At 38.0% G+C, this 15,632-nt stretch overlaps 1 long non-coding RNA gene across 2 annotated transcripts in view; it reads left to right on the forward strand.

Annotated features, from left to right (window-relative positions):
• Positions 1-15,632, forward strand: part of LOC128248136 (uncharacterized) — a 135,851-nt gene that overhangs the window by 24,653 nt on the left and 95,566 nt on the right. The window contains exon 1 of one of the 2 annotated variants that reach the window (XR_008264413.2): positions 1,348-2,568. The exons of the other annotated variant lie outside the window; for it this stretch is intronic. This is a non-coding gene — a long non-coding RNA (uncharacterized LOC128248136). Of the gene's footprint in view, positions 1-1,347; positions 2,569-15,632 lie in introns of those variants that run through there. 2 annotated transcript variants of the gene reach the window in all.

Consider the following 15,632-nt stretch of genomic DNA (forward strand, 5'->3'; position numbering starts at 1 on the left):
TATGTGTATATTGACAGTGATTTCAAAAAGTGCAAATCAATCAATTCCATTTTAGAATTGCTGTATACATTGGACTTGACTTCCGCTATACCAGGATTCATTAAACTAATTAAGCTAGTGCTGACCATCCCCTTAACATCAGTCGCTAATGAGAAGTTTCTCAACGTTGGATAGAATCCGCTCATAATTGAGAAGCACAATGGCCCAAGAACGGTTGTCTTCACTGGGTGGTATTTCCATCGAGGAAAGCATTTTGAACGACTTGCACAACAAGGAGCTGTAAGACAGAATATTACATGAGTTCGCCATCGAACCAAGACGACTGGAGTTCATGTATGAATGAAGTAATTTTTATATTAAAGCTATATTTCTGTTGCATTCTTTCGTTAGAAGCAGCAAACTTGTTTACTGTTGAATTATCAATGCGTATATAAGTTTGCGGTTTACATTACGTCTCTTACCTTTTATACATGTTTTATGCGAAATCTGTGATGAGTACGAATGAGGCTGGTGACCTGAAGTCGCCTCTGATATGTGTGCGTGTGTGCGTTTTGTGTGTGTATGTGTGTGAGTGTATTTGTATATATTTGTTTAGACGCGTATATAATGCGTAGTTAAGTGTATATTTATACTCGTGTGTAAATGTTCACGATAAGTTCGTGTATCAGCGTATATATATATATATATATATATAAATTGTAAATGTAAAAATATATATATATATACGAAAAATTGCAGCTAAATACGTGTGTGCGTGTCAATCTGTACGTGCGTAAATGCATGTTTCATGAGTATATATATATATATATATATATATATATATATATGTGTGTGTGTGTGTGTATGCTTTATGAATATGTGTGCAGATGTGCGTGTGCGCAGCGTGTGAATTATGACATTGTCCGAGACTCAAAATGGCATCTAACTCATAAATCTGTTTATGTATTTGTATTATAATGTACATGTATGGATTCGCGTTCGTATGAGTACATAGAGAATATATGTGAACGCAGTTTGTGTGTGTGTGTGTGTGTGTGTGTGTGTGTGTGTAATAAATTCATGTCTTTGTTAGTGTCAGATGATGGCAAAATCCAAATTTTTGTAAGTTTGTTCATTTATATTAAGCATATCTTTGCACTCATATACGCATATAAATATATACATTCATATATACATATATGTATGTCTATCTATCTATCTATCTATCTATCTATCTATCTATCTATCTATCTATCTATCTACATATATAAATATACAGACAGACAGATAGACAGACTACATACATGCATAACTACATACCTATACTTACATGTATGTATATGTACAGTTATGTCTGTGAATGTACTGTATGCTCCGTGTGTAAATGTACTGTATGCTCCGTGTGTAAATGTACGAATATATGTAAGCGCACGTGTGTGTGTGTGTGTGTGTGTGTGTGTGTAAGCGTGTCTATTTATTCGTGTCACTATATGCGCATGCGTGCCTATTTTGTAGCAAGGCATGGAACTGTTTGAGCCAGAAGTGTATCGGTGAGAATGACATTCTTACTACCTTGGATGCAATTTTCATCAAGATGCCACTTTTGTTTTGATAAGGACAATGAACGGTAGAAAGTGATGGGGAAACAGTCTTGCATCATGGAAAGCAAACCTCAAGGGATGACCTAAGCCATACAAACTGATCGTATCAGACACGTTTAATGATCGTGCTAACTGCATATTGTGTGCACAATGATAACGTTGAGTTTTGATTGTTTGTATGAGAGAAAACGTACAAACAGATAGATAGATGGATAGATAGATGGATGGATGGATAGATAGATTGATACATGATTACAAACACAAATCATTAAAACAGTGGACTGTGAAAAGACAGAGGAAGAAGGTAATGAAGAAATGCATTGGTTGATGATGAATACAGATTGATATACATTCATACATACATACAGACAGACAGATGGACTGACAGATAGATAGATAGATAGATAGATAGATAGATAGATAGATAGATAGATAGATAACTTTCTTTTATTAGCCACACAGGGCTGTACACAGAGGGGACAAATACAATTGTAAAGCTTTTCATTTATAGATAGATGGAAAGAAAGAAAGAAAACGAGAAAGATAGATAAATAGAGAAAATTGCGCTAAAATTTTAACGATAAAGCTTATCAAAAGAGGCTAAGGAAAAGTAAGAGGAGTATGAAAAGGAGGAACAATGCGAGAGAAGACGGGAGATGTAGAAAGAAAGGTGAGATGTTGTAGGAGGAAAGAGAACTAAAGAGTAATGAGATATAAAATGAAAGGCAAAAGAAGTTAAAGAGAATGTGAGGTGATAGTACAAGAACTAAGAGAGAATAAGAAGGCAAGCGGATGAAGCAAAAGTTGAGAGACAAGTAGAGAGTGGAAGAGAGAAGAGAGAGGAAGAGAGAGAGAGAAAGAAAGAGAGAGAGAGGGACAAGGCAGAGAATAAGTGTTAAGGCGAACTGACAAGGAAATGTCGTTGGGAAGAAGCAAGCAGTCCGAAGGAAGAAAAGGAAGAATGGCTGATTAATTCAACTAGCTGAAGGTAAATGTTTATTCATGAGCGATATAGGTGTTATTTATGTTTGCAGTGGCTGTCAACATCAGCTGGTTTGATGTCAGTCAAAGCTGGCAGCCGACGCAGCTTTTAATAGAAGCGACATGTTTGAACTGTGCCTTTCACCTGCGGAATGGTTGATTTATACGAACAAGCCACGACAGTTGACTACTTCCAATGGCTACAACATCGAGTCTGCCACTGTTCATTGATTCCCTTACAAATAGTAAAAATAATAATAAGAGAAAGAGAGCCAAACTATCATAAATAAATAAGTCGGAGCCAAAAAAGAAATAAAATGGACGTGGGGTAGGTGCATTGGAGGAACACTATGTTTTAATATCTTTGTATGTTTGCAGCTATAATATAATAACACTGTCATATATTCTAGCTCTTGTGAAGGAAAACTGTGTGGTTTGACACGCACACCAGAAGTAGAAAATATAAATAGTATAAAAAAAGAAAGTCCAACAAAAACCTAAACAAGTTGAAGCAAATTAGGGCACAAATCTATTTTGTTGAGATTGATAATAATAATAATAATAATAATTTCTTACAAGTAATAGTTTTTCTGTTTTTATCTATAAGCACAAACAAATGAATTTTGAGACATGGCTGCTGTTGATGTAATCAGCTCTCGTACTTGAATAGTATATATTTTCTTTATCCCGAAGTGATGATAACCAATATTTGAAGCCGGTGGAATTTTTTAATTCGGATCTTTAAGGAAGGTGATAAGATTTTCTAGCATAAGGCTATGACTTCAAATTTGGAGATGGCTAAAGTCGATTCTAATTGGTACATTATTTTATGAAACCTGGAAAGGATGATATTTCGATGTTGACTTTGGTGGGATCTAAACTCAGAATATAAAGATCTGTAACTGAATACCATAAAGATATTTTAAGAGTCAAACAAATATGCTAAGACCAGCATAATAATAATTCCCAACTCTAAGCGTAATGCTATATAGTTTTTCGGTTGAGTGTAGGTGGATGAGGAAACGGGAGGAAATGTTAGTTAAATCAATTTTTTTCTTTATTTTATTGATCCCAGGAAGTTATAAGACAAAGTAGATACTGGCTGACAGGCATTGAACTTAGTATTTGACTACGTAGTACAGTTTGTAACACGTATTGGTCAAACTTTTTCCGTTTTTTATGATAAAAGGAATTTCATTTTTCCTTTTTTTTTTCTTCTTTGTCGTAAAATATATTGCAGTACCTTTTGGAATAACTCCATTCTGCCATTATTCTTGTTCTCTACTCTTCTTCTGTATCTGACATATTTCTATTACCTGCAGCGATAGAAATGACTATTAGAAATAGGGGTACGGTAAAGACTGAAATGTTAAGTTGTCATGGTATAGGACTAGACTCAGTACCGCCCCAAACTCATACTCACATTCACACAAACTCTTTCAGTTGAAAAGTAGGGATACAGCGTACCCCTATGGCAAGTGGGCCTCTGCACCATTAGAATCCTTTTATAGGGGCCCATGTTAGTATATAAGGGGCCTATATCCTCAAGTTTGAAAATTTTTTATTCACTCCTTGAAGAATGCATTATTTCAGCCTGGCTGTGTTTGTAGATAGTTGAAAAGAATACTTTTAAGAAAAAGAAAAAATTAAATGATAGCATTGTAGTTGCGGGTGGGCTCCCTTAGTCTCCTGGCAACCAATATTTTTAGACCCAGTCCACCACTGCCCCTACATACTCCCACTCCATTTTCATCAATTGATTATTTGATGTAGTATTTACAATTATCTATATTTTTCTATTACCCAGTTCTCTATTCTCACCTCATCGTGTGTGTTGCCGATTGAAGACGCTTGGTCTAATGGTTAGGGTGCTATACTCATGATTGCGCGATCATGGTTTTGATTCCTGTACTTTGTGGTGTGTTGTGTTCTTCAGCAAAACACTTCATTTTGCGTTGATCTGCGATCCCTTTCACACTGGCTTAGTAGATAACTAAGATAATTGTACTAGATTTTTGGGGAATATGTAAGAGAGTTAAGAAATGGGAATAATAAATGAACGAGTAAACTGATATTTTTGTTTTTGTTGTGTTATATAGTATAGCATGTAGTTTTTCATATATAATATACTAATTGCATGCACGTACATATATAGTAATACGACAATTTTTATTACTATACAAGGCTTGTAATCCTTTTTGAAAACTTTTAATATTTACATTATTATATAATTTTGTGCCAAGTAATCACTGATATTAATGTCTGTTCATAAAGATAAAAAAAAAAAGCAATGTAACTCGCTCCATTCTACATTTATGCAGAATGGATCCCCATTTATGTTGACAATAACGAAATTAAAGTTGATAACATAATCAAGACTGACTATAACGAAACTGAGTTTGACGATGGTGAATTTGTGATTGTTGTTAACGGAGGTTATGGTCGGTGATATCGAATTTGAGGGGGAACACTGTGTATGTATATATATATATATATATCATCGTTCAACGTCCATGTTTCATGCTGGCATGGGTTGGACGGATATAATCTCTCATCAGCCAATATAGCTCACAACATCTTTGAACAAACAATCTCGGAATGAGCAAAATGGAGATCTCGTCATGTCAAAATTGTTTAAGACACTTTGTTTCAACCAGCATTACAAGGCTAAGAGGTGCAAAGCAAAAAAGAAACCTGGGTACAAATATACAACCTGCACTGACTCATAAACATCATATTTGCAACATCTGCAGGCTTTGCAAATCATTGTTCGACATAAGTATAATGACTGACAAAGAAAGTGTAGGTTCTCGGATTCTCATATGTCAAAACTAATGGGAAGGTCCATCATATATTGACTCAATGGTTAGAGCATCGGGCTCGCAATCATAAGGTAGTGAGTTCGATTCCCGGTCAGGGTTGTGTGTTGTGTTCTTGAGCAAAACACTTTACTTCATGTTGCTCCAGTTCACTCAGCTGCAGAAATAGGTTGCGACGTCACATGTGCCAGGCTGCATCGGCCTTTACCCTTCCCTTGGATAACATCGGTGGTGTGGAGAGGGGAGGCTGGTATGCATGGGCGACTGCTGAGTTCTATAATCAACCTTACCCGAACTTGTGCTTCAGACGATAATTTTCTTGGTACAATCCCATGGTCATTCATGACCGAAGTGGCTCTCTCTCTCTCTCTCTCCCATACACATGCACACAGGACTCTGCTATGGACCTTTGTATACCTTAATGGACTAGTGAGCTTCATGTGGTCGATATTCAGTTTGAAATTCTTTGGAGAGAGAGAGAGAGAGGGGGGGCGCAGAATTCCAGGTGGCTGTAGTTCTTAGAAAGAAGGGTTTCTCAGTGTTTACCGAAGGATTTTGTATGCTGAGACACAGTAGGGATGATAGTAAAAGACAATGTGCTGAGGGTTTGGACCAAGAAGCTGGGCAGAGGTTGAAAAAGAGCAGAAACCATCACAATGGTTGTAGAAGAAACAAGAAAGGAAATTATATGAGTTAATGGTTTTAAGTGTGCTGTTGATTCCTTTACCAGTCAGGTTAAAAATCCTTTTGGTTTGGGGATCCAATCTAGAATGTGTCTGTATTCATAATCATCATCGTCATAGGTCTGCTTTCCATGCTGGCATGGGTTAGATGGTTTGACTGGAACTGGTAAGCTGGAGAGTTGCACCAGGTTCCAGTCTGATTTGGCATTGATGCCCTTCCTAATGCCAACCACTCCAAGAGTGTAATGAGTGCTTTTTACGTGCCATTTACGTGATGCCACCAACGGCCATGACTATGATTTCACAGGTGCCATTTACATGACACTCACCACAGCCAAGAATATGGTTTGACGAATCTTCATAGTGTCGACTTCTGTATTTATTGTCTTTAAATCAATCAATTCTATGCTAACATGACATTCTAAATACTGTATAAATATTATATTTATAACTGATTTGTAATTAATAGAAAATTACTAAATAAATAGATTGTTGCAGTTATTACAAGACACTAAATTTTATTCTCAGAATTTCTAATGCATTTCTCCGTCACCAAACTCGTGTTGCATAAGTCTATTTTATTGTATACGGAGGGGGTTAAGATGATTGTAAGAATTTGGAAATACTCAATGTTATTGAGTAGTTCCCTCTGTGGCTGTCTTGTCTCTATTATGGTAATTCAGGCCTCTGTCGTGTGGTTCTCATTTGAAAGACTATATGGAATAAGAGAATCTTTGGCTGTTTGCATTGAACGGAACATTTTAAAATGCAACACAAACTGAAAATATGCTGTGTTGGACTTCATAGTTGAAGTGTTCTTCTAACTGTTGCTATTGTGTCTGTTGTAGCCATGTAATTTTCAGTATTGTGTCTTGTCATATGTAGTTTCCTGTTTGAAAAAATAAAATAGCTTGATATTTGAGGGGGATTTAGCTGCTACATTAAGCAGGTTATGTGATTGCCTTAGAAGTACCCTGGCAGATGTGATGAATATGATGTTTTATTGGATGACATATTTACTACTTTATTTTCTTTCCTCTGTGCAAACTAAGGTAGGATTGTTCTGCAAGTATGTCTGTTATTTACTTCAAGAAATACATATTACAGACTTCTTAACAATAACCTTTTATATTTACTTTTTTTTTATGAACCTCAGAGATTTAGAAGGATGCTGCTTGTCGGTATCTTTATAAATCTTATAAAATCCTTACAAACCCTTATAATTTCTGATAATTCAAATCGCTTTACAAGATGTTTAGCACACCACATGGTTCAACATTGCTACCTGGTGGACTTTAGGTGTGTTTAACCTTCAGCACGTTGTAGATGCAGCATGTCACTGTACCAGTTTTCTCCCCTCTTAAGCCTCAAGGGAAAAAACTCTAACTGTGCCTTGATACACCTAAGTGTGCTAAAGGTTAATGATTCAAGTCACCCTTCAGGATACATATCACATTGCCTGGCTTAAAAACCACCCAATTTTTGGATGTTTCGTGGAATACACCTTATTGCAAACATTCTGATAAGACTCATGATTCTACCTTCTCATCCATTTTTCCTCCAGCTGTTTTGGCAGGGCATCAATCACATATTTCATCATGATCACCTTCTGTGATCATGAATTCTAACTTTCCTTTTCAAATTAACACATTAACCATCACACCTACGACCAGTGGTTCATCACAAACTTCGCACAGCCACCATGTGCTCCACCGGTGGTACATTTTTCATGATTTTAGGAAATATTTTATTCTATATCATTGACATGGTTTCAAGGATATTTAAATAACATGAGTGTTAAATATTAAAAGTTTAATTATGAAAGATTGTAAAAATGCACAAAGAATTACATTTCCATGTAATTAAATAATATACACGAAATACATGGCGTCTGCATGAAATGACTACACGAAATACATGGCGTCACCACTAAGTTCCAGTGACAGGCTTTGGTGGTTAACGTGTTAATTTATACAACATACGGCTGATGTTGCTGCTGCTGCTGCTTGTTTCTGTCTGAATCTTGATCTAGTAAACCTATGGCATGTAGGAAGGCTGTTGAATGATTTTGATACCATCCACATTGCTTCATCATTCACCCAGCATACCACTCACAACCTTCACATTTACTTTTACAGACATAATTTGTCTAGAATCAGGTTGAGACAGTTGGGTGCTGCTGTTTGGATACTGGCAATTTGGCACTGTTGACTAGATGTTTGGCATGTATTGGCAACAGTAATTTTTGGTACTGGAGGCAAATACATAGTCTCACATACATATGCACATGAGCAGGAATATACACATACAGGTAAAAAGAGGGAGAGGGGTGGAGGGAGAGAAAGGCATGACAGTTTATTAATTGAACACTGTTAACATAAACTTGCCCCTCCCCTCATACACATAAAGAGAAATATGCTCACACATATAAACAGAGAAAGAGGAGCAGAGAATAAGAGAAATATCAGGAAGTCTGACATCAAATGTTGTTGGCACTCCGTCACTTATGACGTTGAGGGTTCCAGTTGATCCGATCAACAGAACATCCTGCTCGTGAAATTAACGTGCAAGTGGCTGAGCACTCCACAGACACGTGTACCCTTAACGTAGTTCTTGGGGATATTCAGCGTGACACAGTGTGACAAGGCTGGCCCTTTGAATTACAGGCACAGCAGAAACAGGAAGTAAGAGTGAGAGAAAGTTGTGGTGAAAGAGTACAGCAGGGTTCACCACCATCCCCTGCCGGAGCCTCGTGGAGCTTTAGGTGTTTTCGCTCAATAAACACTCACAACGCCCAGTCTGGGAATTGAAACCGCGATCCTATGACCGTGAGTCCGCTGCCCTAACCACTGGGCCATTGTGCTTCAACTGACATCAAATAAGTCAGCATCAAATCAGCAGCCCCAAATAGGCAGTCACTGACTGCCTATCTATCTGATTTACTTTATCAACATGTCAGAATGTGATTTGTGAGTGATTTGGTTGGTACTTCTAGCAGGTAAATCAACCTTGGATCAGTTACAATTGAATGGATATATTGTATGTTCTGTTCTCTAACCATTGAGAAGACCATAATTTTGCACCTCACCTAACACTCAACAACTGGCACCCGCATGCATAAAACACCAAAATCCAAACTGTTGTCTAAACCAGTAGTTACCATTAATTTTTTCACTTTGGCCCCTTTGATTCCTATTTTACTCAGACCCTCATAGCCATTCATTGCTTACAAAACCCTATTACATTTTTATAATTAAAAATTGGATAAGAAAAAAATTGTTAAAATATTTTGTGCATTGTAGGAATATAACTAAGCTATTGCATGTAAAGTCTAACATCAAAATCTTATATGGACCCCCAAAGGTTATACGGACTCTCAAAGGTTATACGGACTCTCAAAGGTTATACGGACTCTCAAAGGTTATACGGACCCTCAAAGGTTATACGGACCCTCAAAGGTTATACGGACCCTCAAAGGTTATATGGATCCTCAAAGGTTATATGGATCTTGGTTGAGAACCACCAGTCTCAAACATCTCAGTCACTTCTAATTAGTATACAAAGAACAAAAATTGCCAAAAGAAATGAAACCCTACCATTTAATCTGCAAATAACGTACAAGATATGTCGATAACTATGTTACTGAAACTTCAACCTCCTATCTTCTCTACCTCACTAAACTAAAAACATTACAAACCACCCGTTGGAAATAGCATCTAATTCTCCCTCAAATCTCACTCTACAGTCTAACAAAATAAAGGCGCATTAAAGAATGTAGGCCTCAAAAATATGGAATGGTTATGGCTGGGATGTCTTTGGTGATAGGCTTTGTTTCATGGTGATTAATTACTCAAAGGTTAGAGAAACAAACCATAGAAGACAGTATGTTTAACATCATTACAAGCTGAAGGCATGTGTGTGTGTGTGTTGGCACTCCGTCGCTTACGACGTCGAGGGTTCCAGTTGATCCGATCAACGGAACAGCCTGCTCGTGAAATTAACAGGCAAGTGGCTGAGCACTCCAGAGACACGTGTACACTTAACGTAGTTCTCGGGGATATTCAGCGTGACACAGTGACAAGGCTGACCCTTTGAATTACAGGCACAACAGAAACAGGAAGTAAGAGTGAGAGAAAGTTGTGGTGAAAGAGTACAGCAGGGTTCGCTACCATCCCCTGCTGGAGCCTCGTGGAGCTTTAGGTGTTTCTGCTCAATAAACACTCACAACGCCCAGTCTGGGAATCGAAACCGTGATCCTATGACCACGAGTCCACTGCCCTAACCACTGGGCCATTGCACCTCCACTGAAGGCATGTAAGCAATACACATACATGCACTGCCTGAAACAAAATTAAAAGCTTGCTTTGATTTGTGAAAAACTCAGTCTATAACTGTCCTTGCTTCACACATCTTCATGACAGACATCTTGTATTTGTCCAATACTCTTTGTCTTGGATAGTTCATTCTACTGGTTATCAGATGCTTTGGACTGTCACCTGCTATATTCTTGATAAGAAAAGATTCATTTTTTTATCACTCTTATCTTTCTCACAAACTGGGGTGTAACATCAATTTTAACAGAACTTCATGGACTTTTAAGATGTTCTATAGTTGTCTTTCAGAATATCATTTTTATGTTTTATCAACGTTCTGAGCCTGTAATAGGTTAGTGTTGTCCGTGGACTTTATTTCAAAGATGGCAAGAACTGTGTTCAAGGAGATTTAGACTATTACACTGAGAAGGCATAGAAAGATTTCATTATTCAATTATGATGATGTAAGGCAACAAGCTGGCAGAATCATTAGGCCATTGGATAAAATGCTTACCTACATTTCGTCTGAATCTTTACATTCTGAGTTCAAATCCCACAAGGTTACTTTTGCATTTTATCATTTCGGGGCCAATAAAATAAGTACCAGTTGTGCACTGGCAATCGATGTGATCAACTAGCTCCTTCCAACAAAATTTCAGGCCTTGTGCCTGTATTTCAGTGCTCCGCAACCTTTTTCCATTTGCGGTACACTTATATTCTTTTCAAAATTCGGCAGCACACCTGAACTAAAACTATAACTAAAAGTATAGAGAAAAGAACTATATTCAGGTTACACTGCAGTATACCTAGCATCGTCTCATGGTACACCAGTGTGTCACAGCATGCTGGTTGCAGAGCACTGCTATAGATGAAAGAATTATTGCAATAATGTATCAATTAGCATGAAGAATGAAAGGTTAAATGTTTGTTTTAATTTCTTCAGTAACCCAATTTATTCTACATATCACAGTCAACAGATAGCAAAGTAAAGTAGCACCACTTTACTCTTTTACTTGTTTCAGTCATTTGACTGTGGCCATGCTGGAGCACCACCTTTAGTCGAGCGAATCGACCCCATGGCTTATTCTTTGTAAGCCTAGTACTTATTCTGTCGGTCTCTTTTGCCGAACCGCTAAGTTACGGGGACGTAAACACACCAGTATCGGTTGTCAAGTGATGTTGGTGGGGACAAACATACATACACACGCGTATATACATATACATATGTACGATGGGCTTCTTTCAGTTTCCGTCTACCAAATCCACTCACAAGGCTTTGGTCGAACCAAGGCTATAGTAGAAGACACTTGCCCAAGGTACCACGCAGTGGGACTGAACCCGGAACTATGTGGTTCGTAAGCAAGTCACTTACCACACAGCCACTACTGCGCCTATGTTTCTCTATAAACTTGAGAAAATTATGAGGCAATTGAAACTTAGTAGGAGAAACAGTGGAATAATTTTTTGTAAGTGAGGCTTTCATCCACATTTTGGTGTATTTTATATATTTTTTTTTTACTTTATAATCATGCCTCTTTTACATTTAGGTTTCAAATCCAGATACTTCTGACTCTATAATAGCCTTTTGTCTCCTGACAGTATAAAATAAGCTTCATTCATAATACTGGGATGAGCCAACCCCTCTACAACCCACTTCCTACAATTTCTGGATTTGTGTCAGTGTGAAGGAATCATTATTTTGTCACACAAAAATGAAATAATGTCAGCATCAATTCAGTAGGTTAGTAAGAGAATTCTTTTATTCTTTTACTGGTTTCAGTTATTGGATGGCAACCATGCTGGAGACTGACTTCAAGGGTTTTAGTCAGTCATATTGACTACAGTAATTATTTCAATCTGGTACTTATTTTATTGATTTCTGTTGAACTGCATTTCGTGATGTCCAAGAAAACCCCATTAAATTAACAACAGCTGGCAGTGCACTGTCCTTGAGCAAGACCCTTTATTTCACATTGCTCCAGTTCACTCAGCTGGTAAAAATGAGTATTTACTACCTGTATTTCAAAGGGCCAGCCTTGTCCCACTCTGTGTCACACTGAATCTCCTTGAGAACTACATTAATCCATTTGATGCCAACCCGGTGAAACCGCCTCTGGCTTTGTAGTACAAATGTCTTGTTTTCAAAAGTTCTGAATTAAAATCTTCCAAACCTTAGTCACAGTTTATGTTACTAACACTAGCTTAATGTTAATGTTCTTTTACTAAATTCTTTTTATTTAAAATTAATTGAAAGAAACGCAGAACACCTCAACAGAAATATGGTAACAAAAGGGTTAAGAATACATGTTTGTGGAGTGCTCAGCCACTTGCATGTTGATTTCATGAGCCAGCTGTTCTGTTGATCAGGTCAGCTGGAACCCTCATCATCGTAAGTGACAGTGCCAGTAAAGCATAAACACAAATACAGACATATATACACATGCATGCACACACACACACACACAGTGAAATTCTTTACTGTTTTTTCCATTGAGTAAATTCTACTCATAAAGTATATGTCCAAGCTAGAGGCTACAGTAGAGGTCATTTGATCTCAAGTTCAATAACACCAAACACAGAACTGCTTAGTTGCAAAAGAAGGTTCTTGACCATTTGGTTTAAGAAAGGCTTGAGAACATCATCATCGTCGTCGTCATCATCATAATGTTCACTTTTCCATGCTTGCATGACCCAGACAGAATTCGTTGAGGTAAATTTTCTATGGTTGGTTGCTCTTCCTGTTGCCAAACCACACTTATTTCCAGCCAAAGTGATATATATTATGGCCAGATATATCTTATTTGTAAAAGATTAGAAATAAAAAAAATTCACCCCTATGGTGATATACTTGCTTATGACCATCACATAATGTTGAAACAAGGCTACACGCACGCACGCACGCACGCACGCACGCACGCATCCGCGCACACACACATTCTTATATACACATACAAAAGACATTTTCAGTTTGCATTCACCAAATCCACTCACAAGACTTTGGTTGGCCTGGGGCTATAGTAGAAGACTATTACCTTAGGTGCCATGCAGTGGAATTGAACCTACATAGTTGCAAAGCAAGCTTCTCAACTACACAACCATGCCTGCACCTGAAATAACTATAACTGGCACTCTGTCAGTTACAATAATAAGGGTTCCAGTTGATCCGATCAGCAGGAGGGTCTGCTCGTAAAATTAACGTGCAAGTGGCTGAGCACTCCACTGACACGTGTACCCTTAATGTAGTTCTTGGGGAGAGTCAGCACGACACAGAGTGTGACAAGGCTGGTCTACTTGAAATACAGGTACCACTCATTTTTGCCAGCCAAGTGGACAGGAGCAATGTGAAATAAGGTGTCATGCTCAATGACACAATGCATTCGTCAGGAATTGAACTCATGACTTTATGATCATAAGCTAAATGCTCTAACCACTAAGCCACATACCTTCATACAACTGAAATATGAAGCACTAAATTGGAAACATGTTCTTTATCATATAGATTGATATACCTGTTCTTCAATGCCGATATGGGATTTGAATGAGTCTATAGAAATAGCTGTCTTAAAATATTTGCTCGTCTCTTTGGTTACTCTCTGTCAGACTTTGATGTGACAGCAGACACAGAAATTGATCAGAATTTAATAAACAGCTGACAGCCTTAAACTTCTGTAATCAAATTTTGCATAACTTGGAAACAGAGATTATAAATGCTGCCAGATTATGAAATGTCTTGAAAAATGAAAAAAAAATTAGATATGCAACTAAAAAAAAAAATATTGAATGGTGCTAAGACAAGACATTAACTTTACTCACTTTGACCACTCCTGCTCTAGTCAGCATTTGCAGTCTCTCTCTCTTTCTGTCTCTCTCTTTCTCTCTCTCTCTCTCTCTCTCTCTCTCGTTGGGTAACCATGTACTTCCTCTCTTGCAAGACACCTGTTTCTGTCTGTCACACTCTAATCTTTCATCATCTGACATAAGATCACCTCCTCCAATGCCCTCTCCCCTCTCAAAGGATCTTTGTAAAGTGGTTGGCATTTGGAAAGGCATCCAGCTGTAAAAACCATGCCAAAACTGACTTTGCTTGTGCTGGTGCCACGTAAAAAGAACTCAGTCCACTCTGCTGGGTGGTAGGTGTTAGGAAGGGGATCCAGCTGTAAAAACCATACCAAAACAGACACAGAGGTCTGGTGCAATCTTTTGCCAGATCAGTTCCTGTCAAACCATCCAACTCATGCCAGTGTGGAAGGCAGATGTTAACTGATGATGATGATGATGATGATGCAGATGATGCAAATTTTTCAGTAATATCATGTCTATGGTTCAGTGGTTAGAGCATTGGGCTTATAATCATGTGGTTGTGAGTTCAATTCTTGGACCAAAATGTGTGCTGTGTTCTTGAGCAAGACACTTTATTTCACGTAGCTCCAGTTCACTCAGCTGTAGAAATGAGTTGCAATGTTACTGGTGCCAAGCTGTATCAGCTTTTGCTTTTTCCTTGGATAACATCAGTGGTGTGGAGAGGAGAGGCTGGTATGCATGGATGACTGCTGGTCTTCCACAAAACAACCATACCCAGACTTCAATGTCTGCTTTGGCATGGTTTCTGTGCCTGGATGGATGCCCTTCCTAATGCCAAAACACTTTACAGAGTGTACTGGGTGCTTTTTATGTGACTCTGGTACTAATTGGGGTCACCAAGTAACTTGCTAAACAAGACCCCTCAACTGGTGAAAGAGTAGTATTGAGGGAAGTGGTGAGAGGTTAAATTATGATGGAGGGACAGGAACAAGTGTCCTGCTGTAGGGGAGATACATAGTTACCCCATATCGAAGATAAAGGGGATAGCAGTGAAGATGTATCAGAATGTACCCAACAGGAAGGTGAATATAAGAGAAGTGATATGGATGAGTATGGAAATTTGCAAGAACATGAGAGGAAAGTGATGGATGGATAAGAATAAAGACAGAAAGAATTGCAGTGAGTGCTGATCATGAGATGATGTATGTGTATGCACACGCACACACACACACACGCCGCCGCCGCCACCGTCATTTATGATTTCCTCTTTTCCAAGCTTGTGTTGATTAGTTGGAGTTTATTGAGGCCGGTTTTCTATGGCTGGATGCCCTTCCTGTCACCGACCTTTACTTTTTTCCAGACAAAGTAAAACTCGTATCTTCCCATTGCTGGGGATTGTTTACACTGAATATCAGAAATGAATAGACTTTTATTTGCAACAATCATGTGATGTCA

The sequence above is a fragment of the Octopus bimaculoides genome, chromosome 6 (assembly GCF_046866305.1).
Source record: "Octopus bimaculoides isolate indiv1 chromosome 6, ASM4686630v1, whole genome shotgun sequence".
Taxonomy (NCBI): Eukaryota; Metazoa; Mollusca; class Cephalopoda; order Octopoda; family Octopodidae; genus Octopus; species Octopus bimaculoides.